This window comes from Neovison vison, chromosome 12 (genome assembly GCF_020171115.1).
Source record: "Neovison vison isolate M4711 chromosome 12, ASM_NN_V1, whole genome shotgun sequence".
Taxonomy (NCBI): domain Eukaryota; kingdom Metazoa; phylum Chordata; class Mammalia; order Carnivora; family Mustelidae; genus Neogale; species Neogale vison.
This window is the reverse complement of record NC_058102.1, coordinates 82,618,318-82,628,501: the sequence shown is the minus strand read 5'-3', so window position 1 is coordinate 82,628,501 and position 10,184 is coordinate 82,618,318. Positions and strand designations below refer to the sequence as shown.

The window sequence follows — 10,184 nt, the reverse complement described above, 5'->3', positions numbered from 1 at the left end:
CTTCATTGTCCACCGCAGCTAAGCCCGCTCAGCAGCCAGAGGAGCGCCAACTCCAGCGCCTCACACACGGCGCCTGCGCACAATCTGCAGGGTGGGAGGATGACAGCGCGCGGAAGACGTTTCCCAGAAGCCCGCGCCACTCGCCGCGGTTCTCCCTCCCACTCCCAGGCCGCGTGACGTCACTCCGCCCGCCACGTTCTTAGGTCGCTACGTGTGGTTTGCCAGCGCCCCCCAGTGGTCTGGTTGAACGTTGCAGCAGTGCGCGCGGGGGGCACATCAAGCAAGTAGGGAGAGCCGCCGCCGCCGCCGCCGCCGCAGTCGTCACCGTAGCGCGCCGACATGTGGCGGCGCGGCTGAGCCGAGCGGAGGGGAAGAAAGGGGAGGGCACGCGCGGGGAGGGCAGGGGAGGGAGGAGGCCAGACAAGGCGGGGGGAGGGGGAGCAGCGGTGGCGCAAGTCGCGCGTAGCAGCGCAGCCCGGGTCCGCTCTCTGCTCCGTCGGCACCTCCCGACCCGGCGGGTAGAGCCGGCGCCCCAGCGACCCCCGGAACAACTCCAAGCGGACTAAGGAGTCCATGTTGGGGAACTTGGCGTCGTGACGGGGACCTAGGGACCTGCAGTGGAGCCGCCGCCGCTGGAGCAAGCGCCTCGACCTCGGCCTGAGGTAAACACGGGCCGACCCCGGGGGCGGATGGGCTCCGGCAGCTGTCGGGGCGAAGTGGGGGCTGTTACAGGCTGGCGCGGAGCGGAGGAGCGGGTCCGGGGCGACGGGAGAGCGGACAAAGTTTCGGAATCGCGCGCGGCCCAGGCGGCGTCCTGCGCTTGGAGGAAAGTTGGAGCTGCCTCCTGAGGCGGGGGAAGCTGCGGCGGGGAGGGCCCCTCTTCCTTCTCACTCCCCGGCAAGGGAGGCCCCGCTCCGGCCGCCGCCGCCTCACTGGCGACACCCCGTCCCATTTCCTCCTTGTGGCCTACCCGGCTCCCGCCGCTTCTGCCGGCGGAGCCTGTCCCCGTCTGGGTGCGGGGTCCAGTTGTGGGGGGTGGGGTGAGGCAAGGGGCTCCACGACCGAGTGGGCACACACACACCCGCTCCCTGCAGTGGAAACGTGTCTTGCTGGGTTTCCGGGTGCTCCCCGACCCCCGAGTTCGCTTACTTAGAAGACTTTGCTTTTGTCACTGGTGTCCAAGCCCGCTTGTGAAACCAAACTTTACTGCGCCGTGACCTCTCAGTGTGCGAATAGGGAAGAGCCGGCGCTGCTAGGCATCAGCGTTTACCCCGGTCCTGAATTTCAAACGGCTCTCCCACCCCCAGTTTTAAACCGGTTTCCTGGGTTGACAACAAAAGGGCCGATCTAAACTTAGCCTAATGAGTCGCCCCTCCTCACACCTAGGAATTTTGAACCATTAAAGATGTTTTTTAGAGATTGCTGGCCGTGTTGCTACCCACATCTTTTGAAAAATTGTTTTGAAAGTAAATGCCTGATTTAAGCAGTTGGTTAAAATACAGATTCAAATGTTGAATTGTAAAATACCCCTAGCATATTTCTCTAGAGGATTTCTTCCAGTGTCTGCCCAGTTGAGCGATTATTAGTTATTTTGGATTGCTTCTAACATCTTTATTCATACCACCAGTGAAGTAAGATATTTAAGCAAAACTAATCAAAAAGTTTTTAGTGTTTGGCTAGTGGGCGCTGATCTTAAATTTTCCCAGTTTCGGAATTTTCACTGAATTTCGGAAAAAGCATATTAATAGATGCATGTTTCATTTTAAAAGTTAATTCGAGCATGTGACTGCTTACCTCAGGAGAATATTGAAGGCAAAACATTCTTAAATAACTGGCAGTTTTTTTATTTTATTGGTAATTGTATTAAAATTTTGATAAGAATCAAATCTCTAGGCCATTGCTTTCTCTGGTTTCTTTTGCATTTGGCTTAATCATCTCACTTTTTTGCTGTTGGTTAAGAGCTGCAGTAAAGAAGTTTGTGAGATTTTAATTTTTGTTGCTTTAAATTATTGGGCAGATGAAATTTTGAAATTGTCTTTGGATTTCTTTCGTTTTATACTCAAAGATAATCTGAATTTATAATTTTTTAAAAATTAGTTATTCTTTCTGTGGCTGCAGTTTTGCATTATAATATTTTTCAGTGCCTGCAAGTATATTAATAAAAATTCAGTTTTACGTTCAGATGGTGACCTTTTTGCCTGAGAATTTGAGTACATCAAAATAAAAAAGATTTTGAGTACATTTTAAGATTTTGGTAGAATAAGATTTGGATGTTTGCTTACGCCTAGTATACTCACACTCTAAATTTAAACATTCTTCAGTATGTCAAGGGGGAATACAACTGTAGAGGAAAATAGAAAATTGTTCATAAATATACTGCCTGCCTCAAATGTGTAATGAAAAAATTTTAAGTGATTTTTTTGGTATGTCTTCAGGTGGTGGTAGTGGGGTCCATGAGTGAAGATTGAAACTCTTCAGGAGTCACCCAGCTTCCCCATTATTTTTTGGGCCCTAGCCTGTGCTTAGGCAATTTTCCTGAAAAGCTGTGCTGTTGTTTAGAGGTAAGAGGAAACACTTCAGTTGCTTGGTGTTGATTCACCATCAGTAGCATGTTTTAATGGTAGAAGTATTTACTACTCATCGACTTAATACTGAACTTTTTAGGTACACCTGTGAAAGACAGTTGTGAAACCTAATCAGAGAGTGGCAGATGTAGACGTAATAAAGAGTCAGCCTTAGAATAATTTTCATTGTAGTTTCCCTTTAACAAGGTCTGCCATCATCTACCCTTGCCTTTTAGTGATGAGCACTGGATCCTGACTTACTTTGCCCAGTGAAATAAAGAAGGTTAAAACCTAAATTCTTAGTTATACCCTTTGTCCAAAGAATAAATTAGTAGCTTTGCACCTTATCTTGTATTTGAATTTTACTAACTGGTAATAGTACTGAGTAGAGCTCAGAGTTAAAATACCTGGTATTCTCTTAATATTCCCAAGACTCATCTTTGCATTTTCATTATTGTCTTTTTTTTTAAAATCTGTGGCTTTGTTAATTCTGGTGCTTAGGCATATACAGTTTTACTATAAAATGTAAAAACAATACCATCGTCTCTTACTTACAAAATAGTTTCCTAAAAAGTCTCACAATGACCTTTGCTTAGTACATGGTCTTTAACACTCAGCTGGCAGTGTGATCTTGATGAAGTTTGTCAAACCATGTCACTTGTCTTCTCAAATGGCTTCCTTTCTCAGTCATAGTAAAATCCAAGTCTGTGGTTTACCAGGCTCTGTGTGTTTTGAGTCTCTTCTTCCTCTCTGACTTGATTACCTCACTCTGTTCCACCAACTTCTACTCTGCAACTAAAGTTTTCTCTGACTACTCTGTATAAAATAGCAGACCTTGCTCCCATATTTCCTATCACTTTGTAAGCCAGATTTTTCCCATAGCGTTAATCACTTTCTAACATAGTGTATAAATTTCTATATTAAGTTTATTGTTTTTCTCTTTCACTTTAGTGCATTTCTGTGAGAACAGGGTTTGTCAGTTTGGGTCATTGTTTTGTCCCCAAATACCTGAACAATACCTGATATGTAGTCGATGCTTATGTTTAATATTTAATAGGTCAACCTGCTTTCAGCTGGAAATATTAAAAATAGTAATTGTGGTTCAAAACTTTAAACTATGGAAGTCTGTCTTTTGCATGAACTCTGAATTACTTGTATCCATGGTTTATATTCAGTTCAGGGGAAATTTTCAAAGGAGAGTATGATCGAATGTGATCTTAAAACTGATCTGTCAGGATATAAATGGAACTAAGGATACGAAGCTAAGGGTAAAGTGGTATGACTGTCTTACTGTCTAAAATGTTGTTGTTTAGAAGCCAAATTGGACTTATTTTTGGTAGTTCCAGGAAGTAGAATTATGATTGTGGTAGTGGGTATCAAAAGGGAGGAGAAGCAGCAAGAGTGGGTATAGGGAGATTAGGACTCCTTCAGTAGTAGTACAGAAGAGATGGAGGATAGCTTGAATTAGGATGAGAATTGTGGAGGTGGGCAAAAGTGAATTTAAGTGGATTTAAGATCATCAGGCCTCTGTTGATGGACGGAAAGTACGGAACATAGAAATTTCAACCATCGACTCAGGGAAACAGCTTGGTTGATGGTGATACAACATAAGGTCCAAGGTGCTTTTGATTCTGGCATATTGCCTTTAAGGTATCTCTGGAACTTTCAGATGGAAATTACATAATATGGTTCTAAATTTCAGAGAAGAGGTGTGAGCTGAAAATAGAATACTGGAGTCACTGATAAAGATAGTTGAAACTACAGGTGGAATTGCCTAAGGGAGGGAATATAACTTGAATGGAATCACAGTGGCCTTTAACATTAAAAAAAAAAAAAAAAAAAAGTACGCTGGAGGAATGTAGGCTCCCAAAGAATACTGTGAAGGTCAGAGAAGTATGCGTTGAGTGTGGTATTAACAGAAACCAAAGGAATAGAGTATTTTAGGGGAATAGTAATCAGTAGGGTCAGGTGTTGATGAGAGTTGAGTAATATAAAAGTTTAAGATTTTTTTCTTAAGTTTTATTTATTTATTTGAGGGAGAGAGAGAGAGCGAGCGGCAGCACAAGTGGGGAGGAGAGGGAGAAGCAGGCTCCCCGCTGAGCTGGGAGCCCAGCTCAGGACTCCATCCTAAGACCCTCGGATCATGACCTGAGCCAAAGGCAGATGCTTGACCGACTGAGCCACCCAGGCCTCCCAAGATTTTTCTTTTTTAGAGACACAGAAAGAGGGGGAGAGGAAGAGAGAGTCTTAAGCAGGCTCCATGCCCAGCACAGAGCCCAACAAGGGGCTCGATCTCCGCCCTGAGATCACCACCTGAGCCAAAATCAAGAGTCAGGATGCTTAACTGACTGAGCCACCTAGATGCCCCAAGAGCTGAAAGATTTTTTAGTTGAATTTAACAGCAAGGAGTTCATTGGCATTTTGAATAAGCAAGATAGTAAGCTGCTGATTTTCAAGTTGATGTTCCTGTAATTACTTAACTAGTAAAAAAACCGAGATCAAAGATTAAGAAATTATCTGTTCACATTACAGAAAAGATGTAATGTTTGTCAGACATTTGTTATTTGCCAACCACTCTTGTTTTAGACATTTTACATAAATTTTCATTTGACCTTTTCAGCAGCCTTGCAATGTTGGGCATATTAATCCATTTTACAGAAAGGAGTCTGAGGCTCTAGAGAAGTTAAATGACTTGCTAAGTGTCAGGGAACTTGTTAAGAAATACATACTCAAGTCCATCTGACTCTTGGGCCTTTAGTTATTCGTTGTTTCAGTTGGTCTCTCAAACTCTGCGTCAGTCCTATCTAGTAGTAGACTTTTCTGTGTTGATTGAAATGTGTATCTTTGCTGCCAGTACAGTAGCTAATGTGGCTGTTGAGCTTTTGAAATATGGCCAATGCATCTGAGGGAAGGAATAGCCTTCAGTGCAGATATAGATCAAAAGTCATTAAGAATCCCATAAATAATAAAGTAGAGTCTTTTCTTATAAGAAGAGGTGGAAACACATATTCTTCATTTGGAAGGAGTAATATTCTGCTTATATGTTCATTTTAGGTGCTATAAATGAATCTTGTAGACAGTCTTTTTTTTTTTTTAAACAATTTTAAGCTTTCAGAAAATTCTAAGTACAATACAAAGGACTTTTTTCTCTGAACTACTTGAGCGTGAGTTGCCGACACAATCCTGCTTAAATCCCAGATACAAGTACAGAGAAGTTTTTTCAAACCCTGAGCCATTTGGGAGTAAGTTGCAGATGCCTTCTCATCACCCCAAACAAGGATAAGGACTTTCTTTTATATATATATATATATATATATATATATAAATCAGGAAATTAACATTGGTGTGTTACTACACTTTAACTCTCAGACCTCATTCAGGTTTTCCAGTTTCCACAGTAATTTCATTTGTTAACAAGAGGATCCAGTTCGGATTTGTGTTGCATTTAACTGTAATGTCTTTTTACACTTCTACCTAGAACAATCTCTCAGTCTTTTCTTGATTGTATAACCTAGGCACTTTAAAAGATTGCAGGTTAGTTTTGTTAAATGTCTCTCAATTTAGATTTGCCTGGTATTTCCTCATGGTTGGGTTCAAATTGTGCATTTTTTTTCCCTTAGGAGTGTCTCAGTTAATGCTGTTGTGTTCTCATTGCATCCTATTGGATGGCATACCATTTCTGTCTGTGCTGTTATTGATGATGTATGCTTTGATCACTTGATTAAGGTGAAGTCTCTCAAGCTTCTTCACTAAAGTTTTTTTTTCTTTTTAGTAACTAACAAGCATTTTGTGGGGAAGTATTTTGATACTTTATAAATAGCCCATTCTTTATCAGATTTGCTATTTATTCTCAAATTGTCCCAGCTTTGACCAATGAAAGCCCCTTCAAGCTGGTTTTTGTATCTTTTGACTTGCTTTGAGTGCTTCCTCACTGTTTGACATGAGAAGATGTTCTGGGGTCACCTTGCACATACTTTCCCTGCTGTGACCCTGGAATCAGCCATTTCTCAAGGAGGGATTTCTTTTAGTGGAGAAAGGTATTTCGAGAACCAAGATTTGGGTGCTATTTTTATTTCTGTATATATAAAAAACCATGAGCTGGTACTAATTTTTCCAGTTTCAGTGTTTGTTTTCCAATGTTGTTTTCATTTTCTCCCTTTCCAAATTTATAACTCCCTTCTCTCAGAAGGAGAAACCTGACCCCAAATCCTTAGTGTGTTCACTTATGATCAATCACCAGGATGTAGCCAAATTCCTCCCTCATGTTGCATAAGATTTTCACTCTTCCTAAGGCTCTGTTGATTTGTGCCAGGAGGCATTCCTCATCCTAGGTCCCTCGGATACCTCACATTGAGGATCTCAATGTTCTGCTTGAGTTCCAGTACCTCACTCTGGGCTACCTCATATCCTTCATATGGACACCTGGCGTTAACTTGGGTTCCAACACCTCCAGGCTGAATACCAACAAACAGACATGTTTTCTTAAAGATTGTATTCATTTGTTTTTATAAAAGATTATCACACCAAAACTTGTAGTGAAAATTACGATCAAATAGGTTCTCAACTTTTTTTTTTTTTTTTTTAAGATTTTATTTATTTATTTGAGAGACTGACAGTGAGAGAGAGCATGAATGAGGAGAAGGTCAGAGAGAGAAGCAGGCTCCCCGTGGAGCTGGGAGCCCGATGCGGGACTCGATCCTGGGACTCCAGGATCATGACCTGAGCCGAAGGCAGTCGTCCAACCAACTGAGCCACCCAGGCGTCCCGGTTCTCAACTTTTAAAATTTAAATCTTCTTGAGACCCTGACTCCTCTGTTATTGATAATACTAATCTTCCTCCTTATTTTCTCATTTACCCAAAAGTTCTCAGATGTACTTTCAGTTGAGTCTTTTTAATAAAATTTTGACAGTAAAGTAAAAATTGGTTCTTTGGAGTCAGTCAGACCTAGCCTTGCGTTCTAGTTGTCCCAGATAGTGATTGTCACCTTTTATTGGTGACTTAATCAGTGTCCTCACCTATTTTAATTTTTAAGGAACACTTAACCTGAGTCCAGTGGTAATAGCAGCTAACGCCAATCCCTTTTGTTTCATACCTTTAAGTTAACTCTGTTTAGAAATTTTGAAACCTTTTTAATGCAGTATTACTAGTATACAATATTAGTGGTGTTTTAATTTTTAAAATGTTCTGTAGTATGAGATCTTGAGGATTAAATGTGCAAAGGCATGTCAGTTTATGGCCTTATATAAAGGAGGCATTTCCCTTACATAATCTTCTGCTATAAGTTCGTTAATATCTGTGTCTAGTAGATCTGGGATGAAATATGGCCTTTGCCCTTAAGGGGCTTAGACCTAATCAGGCCTTCTTAATTTGCTCCCCAGTGTTCCTCCATTTTTTCCTAATTAGTTTCCCATACTTTCCTCTCTTTCTCCACTTTCTGCTGCTACATTATTTCAAAACACCCAGTTTAAACATGTCAAATTAGTTAAATGGGATCAAGGTGTTCTTTTCCTTAGTGATTTCCTACTTTTTACAAAACACAATTTAAGGTCCTACCTTGGACTTAAACTTTAAGTCCCTTTACATTCTGGCCCATAATTACATCTTTACCCTTATCTCCTATTGCTGTACTAAATGAATTCTTTCTGACTAAATTAGTTCTGAAAAATGCTTGTAGTTCACATTTGGCACTTAGCATATGCTATCTTGTTCATCTTTTGTATGCTACTTCTCTAGCTCTTGTTTTTGCAGCAGGGAGGGTTATAGTATCCTAATCTGTCTTTATATTCCAAGCCAGGCTCAATACCCTGGCCATTTTAGTAGTTCAGCTGCTTAAAGTAAACGAAAACAGAAACAAATATTCAAGAGAGCAGCCACAGCATCACTGCTTTGAAAATACTCTGGGATCAGTGAAATAGCTTACAAATGATAAATGATCTGTTAACATAAATGTACTTGTAAAACTATTTTGTATGCCTAGATGGCCTGTCAAGAAAATTGTTTCTTTAAATTATTGTTCTAATAGGGAATAAATATTAATAACTTAAAAAATTTGTAAGCTAATCCTTCACCTGAAAACCTTATCATAGAAGAGCCTTCAGATAGGACAGCTTTAATGCACTAAAGCCATATTTCTTTAGGAACTGTTGTACGTGTTCAGTTTCTTAGACATCAGTATGAGTAATAGGAGGGAGATGTGTGAAATGGAAAGTAGCTTTATTGTTTCAAAACTGCTACAGGAGTAGTTAAAACTAAATGAAGGAGACACTAATCCAATCAAGCTTCTAAAAGAAGTTAAAAATATATTTTATATTACTATAGCCACTCCAGCTTCTTTGATTACTGTTTGCATGGTGTATCTTTTTCTGTACTTTCATTTTAACCTGTGTCTTTATATTTAAAGTGAATTTCTTAAAAAACAAAACCAGATCTATAAATACAGAGGACAAACTGATAGTTGCCAGAGGGAAGGGGAGGGTGGGAGGCTGGGCAAAATGGATAAAGGGGAGCAGGAAATACAGGCTTCTAGTTATGTAATGAATAAATCACAGGAAAAAAAGCACAGCATCTAGACTATAGTCTTAATATTGTAATAGCATTGTATGGGGACAGATGGTAGCTACACTTGTGGGGAGCATAGCACAACATATAGAGAAGTTGAATCATTTTGTTGTATACCTGAAACTAATGTGACATTGTGTGTCAACTATACTCAAATAAAAAAAATTTTTTTAATTGAGTTTCTTATAGACAGTATGTAATTTGTTTATGTAAAATCTAATCTGACAGTATCTCCGTATGTTTGTTATTTATATGTAATTATTGATATGATATACTAATTTCCCATTTCCTGCTCTTTTTTCAATTAAGTGAATATATTGGATATTCTACTTTAAATTTATCTGTTGACTTTTTGACTATATCTCTTTGATTTATGTCTTTGTGGTTGCCTTAGGTTTACTCTTGACAACTAGAAATGTGTCTAGCTTGATTTGAGATATGCTGTAAATGGAAAATACACACAGATCTCAAAGACTAGTTTACTACCACAAAAAGAATATAAAATGTTTCATTTAGTAAGTTTTTTACTGGTTAATATTTGGACATTTTGGGTTAAGAAAATATTCTAGATTGGATTTTATCTTAAATATGATTACTAAAAATATAAAATTGTATGTGGCTCATATTATATTTTTATTGGATAGTGCTGCTCTGGGAATTATATATATATACTGAAATATTAACAATCTATTTAGAGTTAATATTTACAGTTGGAGAAGCCAAACAACTCCTTCAGTGACCTTTATGTTAAAGTTGTTGCATGTATTACATGTATATGGAATGAAAACCCCACTAGGCAATAATGTAACTTTTGCTTGCAGTAATCATGCTTTTTAAAGAATTTGAGGAGAAAAATAGTCTCTTATCTGTATGTGGCTATTGACTATTTTTCTTCTTTGTTAATGGAATTTCAAGTTTCTTGTTACCATTTCTCCTCAGCTTGGAGAACTTCCTTTAGCATATCTTTTAAGGTAGCTGATGAATTCTCTTAGTTTTTCTTTTTTTACTATTATTAATTTTATTAACATATAATGTATTATTAGCCCCAAGGGTACAGGTCT

At 39.7% G+C, this 10,184-nt stretch overlaps 1 protein-coding gene across 6 annotated transcripts in view; it reads left to right on the top strand.

Moving 5' to 3' along the window:
* The first annotated feature begins 446 nt into the window (after window positions 1–446).
* SCAF11 (SR-related CTD associated factor 11) overlaps window positions 447–10,184 on the top strand; it is a 73,838-nt gene continuing 64,100 nt past the window's right edge. For 4 of the 6 annotated variants that reach the window (XM_044228366.1, XM_044228370.1, XM_044228369.1 and 1 more), the window contains exons 1-2: window positions 447–662; window positions 2,436–2,561. The gene's annotated coding sequence lies outside the window, so the exon portion shown is untranslated. The remainder of the gene's footprint in view (window positions 663–2,435; window positions 2,562–10,184) is intronic. The other 2 variants (XM_044228368.1, XM_044228367.1) reach the window with 1 other exon arrangement.